The sequence below is a fragment of the Nannospalax galili genome, unplaced genomic scaffold (assembly GCF_000622305.1).
Source record: "Nannospalax galili isolate Female #2095 unplaced genomic scaffold, S.galili_v1.0 scaffold33, whole genome shotgun sequence".
Lineage (NCBI taxonomy): Eukaryota > Metazoa > Chordata > Mammalia > Rodentia > Spalacidae > Nannospalax > Nannospalax galili.
Window position 1 is genome coordinate 2,718,003 of NW_008335436.1, and position 12,834 is coordinate 2,730,836.

A 12,834-nucleotide genomic window follows, 5' to 3' on the forward strand; every position below is an offset into this window, starting at 1 on the left:
GTTTATGGTGAGTTAATGACTTGAATCTGCAAATGGGTGATTACTTGAGTTCTGTACGAAACTGATTTGATCTGTATACCCAGCAGTTTAGTGTTAACTTCTAAGTAGAGAGGGCCACAAAGAGTTCTGTGGGGGTTATTTAATTCATTAATTTTCATTCTAGACTATATTGTTTAGTCTATGATAGCAAAACTTCCTCAAAGTTTGCATTAACTGATTGACATAACATTACCAGCCTTTGTAATTCCTCCCAGGACTCCACAGCTTTAATATTGATCAGGCCAAAGGCTCCACAGCTTTTAATATTGATACTTAACAAATTATTGATATTAATCAATCAGAGTGTCTGAAACCTTAAAACTAAAAGTTTTTTTGTTTCATCCTATGTTTCCTAAGTGTCATAAGAAATTTTAATATTTGATATAGACCAAATGCCAAATCTGTTGAAAATATCAAAACAGTGATAGATAGTGTTGAGCATATATGACAATATTCTTAGATCTTTTTGGACTTGTCTACAATCAGTTTTGCTGATTTTCTTACTGAACATAATGTGTACACATGCACTGGCATGTGTTAATTAAACTTTAGGTTGTCATATTTTGCGTGTGTGTGTGTGTGTGTATATATGTGTGTGTATACCACTGTATACATGTGGAGGCCAGAGAACAACTTTTAGGAGTAAGATCTCTCCTTCTGCTATATGGATTCTGGGGATGGAATTCAGGTTGTCAGGCTCGGTGGCAAGTGCCCTTACCTGCTGAGCATCTCTTTGGCCGTTACTTTCCTTTGCAACAACATATAGGGTAACTCATTAAGTTTTTCATTTCAAATAAAGAGCAAAGAGTTGTTTAGTGCAAGAATGTCCCTTGTGATATTGGCATTCCTTATTGACAGCCTTGTCTCTGGCTTTGTCCTTTGCAAAACCCATGTTACTGTGAAAAACTCACCAATAGTCCCTCCTTTTATTAAGCATTAGCTCTGTTTCCTTACTTTAACTACAGCCAAGTCATTCCCTGAAGACTGCATGTCCAAAGCATCTCCTCTAGTAGGATTTTTCCTAATGTAGTCTTTGGACCAAGAGAAAGGTGGTATGGGTATAATTCTTGCTTCCTATTGCTGTTGCCAGACTCTTCTTGCTCTAACCACTCTGCCACTTTTCAAATTTTATTTATTTTTTTAATTTTATGTGTATGAGTGTATTGCCTGCATGCAGGTAGGTGCACCATGTCATGCAATACCTGCAGAGGTCAAACGATGACATCTGATCCCCTGGAACTGAAGTTACAGATGGTTTTTAGCTGCCATGTGGGTACTGGGAATCAAATCTGGGTTCTCTGCTAGAACAGTCAGTGCTCCTAACCACTGACCCATCTCTCCAGCCCCAAGTCCAGGCTTCTTGGCCGATGCACCAAGCACAGAATTCGTCCGTTTGCTCCTGAGTCACCGTTTCACCACTTTCATTGGTTTTTCTTTAGTTTCAGAAGTAGGTATGAAACAATTTACCTTCAACGTAGAGTGTAATTTTATGGTGAGGAAATGTAAAGTAGTAAAAAGGAATTTAATAATATTTAGATGAAAGTTTTTAATTGAATTAAAGTGCCAAAATGTGAAAATACATACCCACACGAGGAGACCATCCAGAGCTACAGTATTGACGGCTGAATTATCCAAACCCAAATACTGAATGTTTGGTGTAGAAATATTATGTTAATACATTTCTTCAGTGTTACCTTTTGGTAAAAAACACATTGGACAAAATTAAGTCGATGCATTTGTTCATGAATAATAAAGAAACAAGCTTGCTTTGAAACCAAATAATCGGTTTTTGTGATAAGTGACAATTGCTTTGTTCTTTAAAAAAGCACTACCAGGAAAACTTCTGAGTTCTCCTTTTATAGTATCATGTTGTCTGACCTTTTTCTTGTAAAGATCCAAAAGAAGACTATAGGTCTCAATGAGATACTTTCAAGCAGCTGACCACTTTCAGGAATGGACTGGTATGGCCATTTATTGTCTCCTCATCTTCCTCCTTCCAGATCTTAGATGAGTTTTGCAATGTGAAGTTCTGCTTAGATGCCAGCCAACCAGATGTAGGAAGCTGGCTCAAGTACATCAGGTTTGCCGGCTGTTATGATCAGCACAACCTCGTTGCATGCCAGATAAATGATCAGGTATGTGGTCAAGATTTTCTTGTCTTTCTTTGAGAACACTAAAGTATCAGTGAAGCTAGAAGAATAAAAGTAACAGCACTAGACCCTGGTGGCCTGTTTGTTGATATGGGGAAAGGTAATGCAAAGAGGAGATGCAGAGCGCAGCCATTCACAATGCCACTTTCTTTCACTGATGTTTGGTAATTTATTCACTTTGTCTTAGTGCTCTTCATAAATGCTCCAGTTTTCATAAGTTGATGGAATGATTTAAAAGCTAAATACTTGTTTACGGTTTACATTTCTTTACCAACACAGAATGTACATTCAAAGGAAATATTGAGCTGATCAAAAAACAATGTGGGAATCTTCGCATATTTTGCAAGTGATATATTTGAAATGTTATATAATTTTATTTGAAATATGTATGTTATTGGTGAAGATTTAGGAGATTATCCATTTTATGTTGATTTTCCTAAATAACATGAGAAGTTTTAGTCTTTGAATAATCAAAATACTCTTTTAAGTATATGTAAAAGTTTAGTTATCAGTACTGCAAATTGTTTTGTGACATTATGGAAGACCAAACAGTGAAACTGAATTTATGAACACTAACCATGAAATAAAATCACAACAATATCATGAACTTATTTTACACTTGACAAAATTGTGAATCTTGTAGCTTCTCTTGAAGGTGCCTGAAATAACAAGAGATTCATACTGTTAATTTCTGTTTTATAAGTATCAGTGAGTCAAAATGTATCATCATTTATTTATCATCATTTATTACTTTTAACCAGTAGCGACTTAAATAAAATGTTTCCAAGACCATTTTGAAATGGTGGCTTGGCAAATCCACTAGATAATTACCACCAAGAAAAAGAAAAGTTTAAATTAGATGGTTCCAATTGAAAGCTGTTAAATAAAGCTAGCATCATATGGCCCAAGACTCTCAATCATCGTTATGAGATTATTCTTTGGCATTTTACCAGCTACCAGATAATTTTTACTGGCTAAACTAAACATGAGGTAGTAAATTGTAAAATTACATTTAAATGGGAATCATTTTAAAATCTTTAACATATATCACAGAAATAATAAACCAATCAATTGGGTTTTCTCCTTGCTGTTAGAAAACAAGAGGTATTATTGACAAAGGAAAATATTATTAAATTAGCTATTGATTGCAAGCAGAAAATATCCCAGCTCCATCTTAGGAGTTACTCTTATCCCCAGCAGCACACATTTTTTGAGTACTTATTGTACACAGATGTGGGAAATGGATAGATGTTATAAGGGAATAAACTGTATTATTTTTCTTAAGAAAGAAACTGGAGGACCTTAATTATCTTTATAAAAGAGAATAATATAATTGTATCATAATGATTATTTGCTGGTCATATTTACTGACAATAGAAATGATTTCCCAAGTCATCTAAAATTATTATAGAATCAGTGAAAATATGATTTAAGAATTCAAGTGATAGCCAATTCAAGGGCACTTGTAGCCACTTTTGCAATGAATGTTTACGTGTCTCATGTTTTATAATAAATATGCTTTTGTTGTTGTGAAGCTTGATTGCATTAAAAAGGGATGCTCTTTGCCATTTCTAGCTATGAACCAGTTGCTCGTTATAGTCAGCATTTGTAATTTTACCAATTAGTTTGAAAGCCCACATTATATAAAGGCATTGTTTCCAAAAGAAAATAGACATGTCTTATACCTAATGAGTATCATGTTTCCTTATTCTCATTGAAGAGCCAGGGAAAATAATTAATGATGAAAGACACAGAAGGCCAAATTAGATAAGTATTTATCATTTCTTTAACTATTCATTGACTCATTAGTATAACATTTTAAACTGCTATGTTATGCTAGCAGAAATTTAAGATGGTTACAGAGTGCATATTAAATAACATAATTTTGAAATTGATATTATGGTCAAGTAAGTTTATCCATAAACATGAGAGAAAAATCAGAGATAAAAGTCAGATATGTGTAATAGGTTTGTGTGTAGAGAATTATACTTACATGAGATGACAAAAGAGGACAGACACCTAGTGTGTGCAGAGATTACAAGCATATTCACTTATAAGCTTATACGCATTTCCAAACTGTCAATCTAGATGAGCACTTCTGTCGAGCTTTAAAATATAAAGGTTGGACTAGGTACAATGATAAAAGAGCTGACTACAGAGAGTCTCTATGTCTGTTCATGCTGTCTCTTTTCCATGAGGAATAAAAGTTGCCAAATGGTGAAAGGCAGAACTCAACATGTTATGAACATCCCCCACTATGTTAGATGTTACTTCATATCCAGACATTGAGAGAAACCGTGGATCAAGGATAATTATTAAACATCAGTGACATCAGCTCACCTGCACAGCATTCATGCATAATGTTCTACAAGACATTGTACAATTTCTCCTCTCTGCCCTGATTCTCAGAAGGAGTTTAAGTTATTAGAAGAATTTTGATAACATGGTAGGTACCATGTCATGGATTCTTAAAAGGAAGAATTTTAGATGAGTCTTCCAACTGTGCTCTAGTCTGGGTGATGATTAAATCAACCAAGAAGGAGAAAAATTACCCAGTGCATATGAAGAGTGTGGGCATTATAGTTTGTTTTTTGTGAAGGCAGATATTTAAAGAAAAATTTAATGAATGAAGGTAAAGCTCAGTGCATTTAGGTAAGCTTTATAACATTGTGCAGAGGATCTATAAAGGAAAATAAATATGTGTGCTAAGATGACAAAGTTGTTGGACAGTAGTGGGACTATCAAAACAAGTATTCTGGGTAAAACCTGTGTTAAACTGATTTGGAGTGAATTTTCATTTTTAAGTAATGGTAATAAAGAATGCAATCTGATTTATGTCAGAAAAATAGAAACAAGGACCACTCAACTAACCATTTCCCATTACATTTTTCTAAGCACTTTATTTAAAATGGTTTTCCTCTGTTTAAACTTTCCAACAGATTTTTTTTGAGTGAATTACTTAATTTGAGATATTTCATACCAGAATGTGCTTTGAAAAAGCAGCTTTCTTGACACGGTTGCCTAGAAAAATTGAGGTCTTGTGAGTTTAGATGTCTTTTCACTTCACATTCTCAAAATTATTGTTGCAATGTTTTTGGAGATAGATGTTCTAGAAAGGCTGGCACTGTTGCTGAAGCATAATTTCTAAGTTGCTGGAGCTTATGGTTGATGCTGTATTCCCCCAATTGAAAGTACCAATTTAACTCTAATAACTTACCTTTGTAAAAGAAGGCCATACCAAAGACACCAGCAGATTGACCACAATCACACTCAACTCATAAAATAGTAGATCCATTAAAACCACCCAAGCTTATTTTTTCCCATATTCTTTAAAGTTTTTTTATAGTTTTACACAGCTTTACTGTGGATGACCAGCATTCCATTAAAACCACCCAAGCTTATTTTTTTCCCATATTCTTTAAAGTTTTTTTATAGTTTTACACAGCTTTACTGTGGATGACCAGCATTTAGTTATACATTTTGACTGAGACAGACAATACTACCTTTTATATCTGGCCAATTTGAAATTGTCTTGGGTTGCTCACAGGAGCAATAAGTGGCTCTGAGAGGCCAGTTGCAAACTAGAAGCTGTTCCAAGCTAGATCCTCAAGGAGACCAAATATGCAGAGGATGCTTCAAAGAAGTTTACCAGTTATTCAGAGTTTTCATTTATACCCGGAAGCACCTATGTATTTAAAGTCAAGCAGTCCAAACATCTAAATGATTTACTGATACTTTAAGAGAAATTCCTGTTCTTTTGCTATATTTCCTTTGAAGTATTATAGATATCTTACATTTACAAAGTATTTTGTTTGGGGGTATAGCATATCCTTGAGACTTGGTCTCACCTCATTTTTGCATCTCCTCCCATCCTTTGATAAACCCCCTCTTTAACCTACCTGTCTATAGCCTTTATCATAAATCAAAGGCCAGCCTACCTGTAGGCCATCTAGTATCTTTGAACAATGACTATTCTCACCTTTGAATATATTTACAAGTTTTATGTACTTATGGAACACCTGTACTTTGAGACTTGTTTATAGTGAAACTCTTTTGCCTACAAAGAGGGAGGTCATTATGGCACCATCCATGTGACCTTTCAGATTAAAACCAAGCCTGTCTTTCCATCGTGACAACCAGAATGATCTGGGCATGTGCTGCAGGATAATATTTTATATATGTGTGATTATTCTGCATCATGAGAAGGAACATAATTTCATTCAAACTCCTGGCTTGCCCTAACATGGTTTTCAAATGGAGGAAAGCCCTCAGAAACCCAAGACATTATTAATTTTGTCATTTATACAAGCTGATAAGTTCCTTCATTTTTAGACAGGCCCTTGACAGCTGGTATTTAATGTAGGGCCAGAGAAATCTGCTGTTGCCCCTGAATCAAAAGAAATGTTTCAATAAGAGATTATCTAATGCCTGATGTATATTTTGAAGAAATGAGGTAGAGAAGAATGTGTACCCAAAGGGAACACACAGTCAGAATTCACTTGGGGGACTCTCTCAGCTCCCTGGTGGCTAATGAGTGGCAGTGAGACTCTGCAGTGTTTTCAGTTGGAACAGGCGTTGCTCTCATTTGCGTTTTACCTTATAAACTTTTAACTGCTTCCAGGACTATTGAGGCTGATTTGGCACACCCGCTTCCCCTCTCCTCAGGCCCACATGAGTGATGCTATCAGACTGTGTGACACTAGAACAGGGTTGTTATTGCAAGCTTATTATGTGCTCAATCATTAACTTATTTTCTTAGGCTTTTTACTGAGGAGGAAAAAACAGTCCTCTCTCCTGCACCACTCACTTAATGCACATGTTGTGAACACAGGAGTGTAAATCAGTTGTATACACCAAAAGTGGAATTCTTTACCTCTTCCCACCTTTTAAATATGTTTGCCTCCGTCGTCAGGTAATTTAGTTTCTCTTCCTTTACAAGGATTTCTGTCCACATTTTGTATGACTTTTTTTGATGTTAAAAGTTATTATTGGCTTTGAGCATTTTCTTCACTTTTAAGTCAAGCTCCACTTTTATACCAAAGTTATGCTCTGCTTTTTTAAGATGAATGCCAACTAGCAATACCCAGAGACCAGCTTTGTGTGCAGTGCCTGAGCTAACTTTGGGGGATGCTGTCTGGCTGATAAGTTGCTTCCTTTATTCAAAGATGAAACTGTCTCATGCATAGTTTAATATTTGATATTTACATGAACGAATAAACAGCCTGGCCTTCCTCACCCAAGTCATAATGCCCAGCGGGTGTTAGATCTCATACAATACAAAGATTTTTATTAAGATTCTTGGACACTTCATGTTGAAAAACAGCACGCACTGCTGAAATAACTGGTGTTTGCATATAGACATCGCCTTTCATTCAGGAAGAGCTCAAAACATCTCAGGAGATTCTGGCTATTTCTAGTGTGAAGCCAGAAAGGTAGCCAGGAGCATATTTCACAAACCACCAAGGAGAGCTGGATGGTCAAGGGCACGAAGAAAGCTTCCAACTTGGCAGCGCTTTACCCAAAGATGGTCTTTGGCTTTCTAATAATGTAACAGTAGGATTTTGCCAAGCCTTCAGAAAGCATTTAGAATGATCATCAGAGAAGTTTTCATAGAAGCAAATGGTCATCTTGTGGGGGCCCTATTGAAAAGTCTTAGGAGGTTATTTAAGATACAAGTTGCAAGGCTTGTGCTCTTAGTATGCTATAGGCCCAAGGTACAGTAAGTGGACCTTTGTCACTAGAAACAACAGTCAATTCTGTTCTTCATTCAGTACATAATGCTTGATGGTTTTTCATCTTATTATTGACAAAGAGTTAAGAATTTAGAAAGGAAAATAGCTTCAATAATATCTTTAACTACTGGGAACATCTTTTTTGGTTTAGGAGGTAGATAGAGCAAAGCAGTCCTATCATCGTCGTCGTCGTCGTCGTCATCATCATCATCATCATCATCATCATCATCATCATCATCATCATCATCATCATCATCATCATCATCATCATCATCATCATCGTATGGTGCTTGGAATTGAATTCAGGGCTTTGTACATGCCAGTCAGCCATGGGGTACTAGGCTACATTCTCAAACCGTCAATATTTTCTTGACTTTAGCTGTGGCTGTAAGGCTAGAATAAGGATGCCTTCTATTTGGAGAAACTAGGAGTTCTTGACTTGGGCAAAGCTTGGGCACGATAAACCTAACATTCTGTTGGAAAGTTCATTTCCTGTTCATCCATCTTTGTCTTCCAAAGACACTTCTCTACCTCTCCCTAAAATAGGCTCAGAGTGTATAACAGGATCATTTCTCCAGAGGTCAGAAGCTTGACATCACTGCTGCTTTCCTGAACTGGGGTTCCCCACATTGCTAGGGGCAGATGAGGGTCACAGACTATGTTTCCTGGGACTGTCACATGTATACACATGGTCTGTGGACATACACTGCCTCTGCAGCACCAAGACTGACAGTTGTGTTCACATCAAATGTTAACTCTATTCAGACATACATACTGTCACCTACCTTCCCTCCTAGCCACTTCCAAATGTGAAAGTTCATTCGGCTTTTCCTAAACTTCTCGAGCCAGTTTGAATGAAGCTTTAGAAAAATAAAGCATTCAAACCAAATGCTGGGAGTTGGAGGAGGAAGAAATCAGCTGTCAGCTTCAAAGTGAACAGACAGCAAAAGCCTGAAAACGTGGTCTCTCTGTATAGATTCTGCAGGGAGTACATTCTCTATTATTTCAATTATTAGAACTTCCTGAATAGGTTGAAGGTCACTCATAATTCACACTTCTGTCATTTTTAGACATGCCAAATGCAGTCTATTAAGCATAAATAAAACTTCCAGAGTTTGACCAGGGAAAATAAATGGAGATTCATAACAATGAGATCTTGTTCATCTTTTAAAAAGTAAATGGTGTGTTTTCTTTCTTGTGTTTCCCCCCCTTGTACATTGAATTTTATCTTCTGTCTCAGAAGTATAAACATAGATTTTAAATTGATCCAAGTCTAGCAAATGAACAGCGGGGCTGTTCTGATAAGCTCTAGAATTTTCTGTTCTATAGGATAATGAAAAGAACATACAGTTTTGCTCTTTGTAAATACAAATGGAAACATCATTAATTTGATGGCAGATTTGATTGGGCAGAGACCTTGGTAATCTGAAATGAAATTTGTCTGAGAACCTTCTCTGAGCGATTAACTTTTATCATAATGCTTATGTATATGTGTATGCTTTAGTGTTCTCTTTTTGAACTTAAGTAACTAAAGGAAATAGGGATATGTCCTTAATTTTAATTAATTCAAATTCTAATAATACATAATATGTTTATGTAACGTATAATTAAATTCAACCTATATGACATACACTTAGAATTAATCCTATGTCAGGAAGCATTAATTTCATGTTAGATATAATTAATATATAACATGAGCTTGCTAGTAGTTCATATAAAAATTTAAATTCCTTAAAAATGTAAACTTTGCTACATTTACAGGTCACATGTAAAATATATAATGTGTCCAAGTACAAGAAATATTAATATATGATGTTGAATGAAAATTTATCTTTCAGAAGCTTAAAACAGGCTGAATCTAGTTTATACCACTAGTGACTATCTCAAGCCTTGCCCAGTATTATCTGAGTGGACTTTCTCCTCGTACTCAGAATTGGTTTCAGAGTTTTATTAAAATTAATTAATTATAATAATTACATTTGGAGTAATTAGTTCCTATTTACAAATATATTCATGCCTTACACTGTAAATATCACTGATACTCAAAGTGAACAATTTTGGCATTTCTGATACCATGTTTCAACTATTCAAATGATTAAGCATTTTTTAATTCATAATTTTGTTAATATGCAATTTTAGTGAATTTTGAAAACAAGACTATGAAGATACTTTTCATTAAAACAGTTGCTATAGATACTTATTTTTATACATTGAAGAGTCCAGAGATCAAAGTATAATATATATTCATGCTTACAAAGACAGATATATAGCTTTTAGGAAAAGTAAAATACAATCCATCCAAATAATAGAAAAATTCAGTTTTTATGTGATGAAATTAAAATATTAGTAAAACTTTCAAAAGTTTAACTGTATGGAAAGTTAAACCATGTCCATAACATGTCATGTTTCTGAAACTTAGTATCAGCTAGTAAATTTAAAATCCTGGAAGAGTTAACACAGTTTTAAATATATAATAACATTTTTTGAAAATAGAATTTCCATGTAGCCCTGTTTTCTTCCATTGTAAGGACCCACTCTTTCTCTCATTCATGTGGCATTGAGACTGAGTATTTTTCCTTCCACTAAAGCATTCTATCAGAGAGAGCAAACTATCAGAGAGAAATAAGTTGAAACTTATTTCTAAGGGTTTGAGACTTTCGAGCTTGTCTTCCTGTACTTGTGTTGAATTCATCAAAAAAGTTCAGATCCAAGACAATTCTATTTTTGATCCAGTGAGCTTTTTCCACAAAACTATAATGGGAGAGGAGACCTGTTAACTCTTTTATGGAATGTAAAAGAGTAGTTGACTGCCTTTCATTTTCCCACAGCAAAAACCCCAGAAAAGTAGCGTCTTTCCTTCTAGTGTGTGACTCAGATGATACACAGTTTATAGGCTTTTCATACATCTGAGTGAGACTACAATACACTGATCTTAAAGACATTACATTTGTTTAAGCGTACAAATAGACAGGAGAGTCTGCACAAATCAATTCTGCTATTATTGTATTTTTGCTTTTCTGAAATATGTGATTTCTTTAGGAATATACTCCATCGTTTTCCTATGCAATCATTTTGAGACCAAAAATAATTCATTTTGTTTTGGATTAAATTACTTGTCTTACACCTCGTCCTTGTTCATACATTCCTGTTGTTGTCATAAGACATCCCTGGGTTCAAGTAGTCAAATTACACTTTGAGACTGTTAAAATTGGAGGAGGAACATTTAGTTTGATTTCAGTGCTTCTAAGATTCTAAGCAATGGGAGACAGTTGCAATACCCTAAGCAGAGGACAGGATCCGTAAGGGTGTGGAAGATGGGACTTTGTGACACATTCTTATTGCTATATGGGGAAGCATGCCCAGAATCTGCCCTCATTATGTCTGGCACTTGCCAGTTCTTTTCAAACCTCAGTTTCACGAGCACCATAAAAATTCACTTAAAATTGAAAAGAACACCCCGAAGTTAAAATCCACCTTGCCTTTCATGGCCTGGAATGTCACCTTTTACCTCTAGTAAATAAAACCAATATCAACACTCTTCCATGCCTTTTATTTTTTATGCACTCAATATTCTTCACATGACAATCTGGACACTTAAAGGGAAATTACAGGAGTGATCTACGTCCCTGCAAGGAGAATTGTCTTTATAATATATAGTTACAGTGTATCCATCATTTTCTTTTGTTCCTTAGACTGTTCACATTGGATTGAGTAAATCTAAAATGGAATTAAAAGAGACATGATTAATAGTGGACTGCAAAGAAACCATGATATCATAATGCTTTCTTAAAAGGGTCTGGCATGTGTGTCCACGCAGCATTCCCCAACAGACAATTGTGCAGTTTTACTGTCTTGCCGTGTATTGTCTTTTTAACCTCACTATTTCCGAACGCTACTGAAATGTCCCAATATGTCACAATTCAAATGTCAGCATGTTGTTGGAAAGGAAACTAATAAGTTCAACCTGTAGGAGATGCCAGAAAAAGAGGTGATTCAAGCTGTTGAGAGAAGCCTATTGTTTTCTAAGGGGAACTAGAACTCTAGAATGAATCCAGGATCTAACTAGAAGGTTTAGGGGGAAAGGCACACTCATGCATTATTATTATTATTATTATTTGAATCTGATAACTTTTAAAGCAGAACTCTTCTTTATGTGCATTTCTAAAGACAGGAGAATGCGGTGGGTAGGCGTTAGATACAAGCAGCAAATTTAATTTTTATGCTTTCATTTAAAAAATAACGCATAGGAAAGAGTGTTTTTGTAGTAGTCTGGAGTTAACCTTTGGACAAATAGAAGGATCTTAGATGATGTTATAACACTATGTAGCAATACTTTTGTTTGACATTATTTTCTATAAAGGAACTTCAGGTAGTTAAACTACTGTTGAAGAGAAAAACTTCATTTTGAAAAGAAAGAAACGAAGCAGAAAATACTGCACATTGAAATTGAAGGGTTTTTTTTTCATATTTAGCACAATTTTGTGCTCTGATCTTTTTTATGGAAAAAAATAAACAATTGGCCTTTGGAGCCACCTACTGGAATAAAGAGACTTATGTCCAAGGTCCTCAGTTTTGAAAAAGCTAAAGTAGATGATTGCAAGGAGCTGGGTAATCATTTCTGTTGATCGCATAAGGAAATTTACACAGCTTTTCTCAGTTGGGAATCATCAGGTGGTCCTGGTCAGCAGGTAGAGAGCAAATCTGAGGCCTGTCTCAAATGAACAAACAAACAAAACCCAGCAGTATCTTCTAAAAAGATATTCTTCTTACTTTTGTGGTTACAGTTGTGTTTTGTACCTTTTGTCAGTTTTTGGTTAATTTTGTGTGTGTGTGTGTGTGTGTGTGTGTGTTCATACATGTGCTCAGGTGTTCAGAATATGTCTTTTGGGGAAGGGTGGTGGTGAAATCTTGTT

At 35.3% G+C, this 12,834-nt stretch overlaps 1 protein-coding gene across 5 annotated transcripts in view; it reads left to right on the forward strand.

Moving 5' to 3' along the window:
* LOC103731713 (histone-lysine N-methyltransferase MECOM) overlaps nucleotides 1–12,834 on the forward strand; it is a 68,738-nt gene that overhangs the window by 2,225 nt on the left and 53,679 nt on the right. For all 5 annotated transcript variants that reach the window (XM_017797399.2, XM_017797401.2, XM_017797400.2 and 2 more), the window contains exon 2: nucleotides 2,040–2,174. The gene's annotated coding sequence lies outside the window, so the exon portion shown is untranslated. The remainder of the gene's footprint in view (nucleotides 1–2,039; nucleotides 2,175–12,834) is intronic.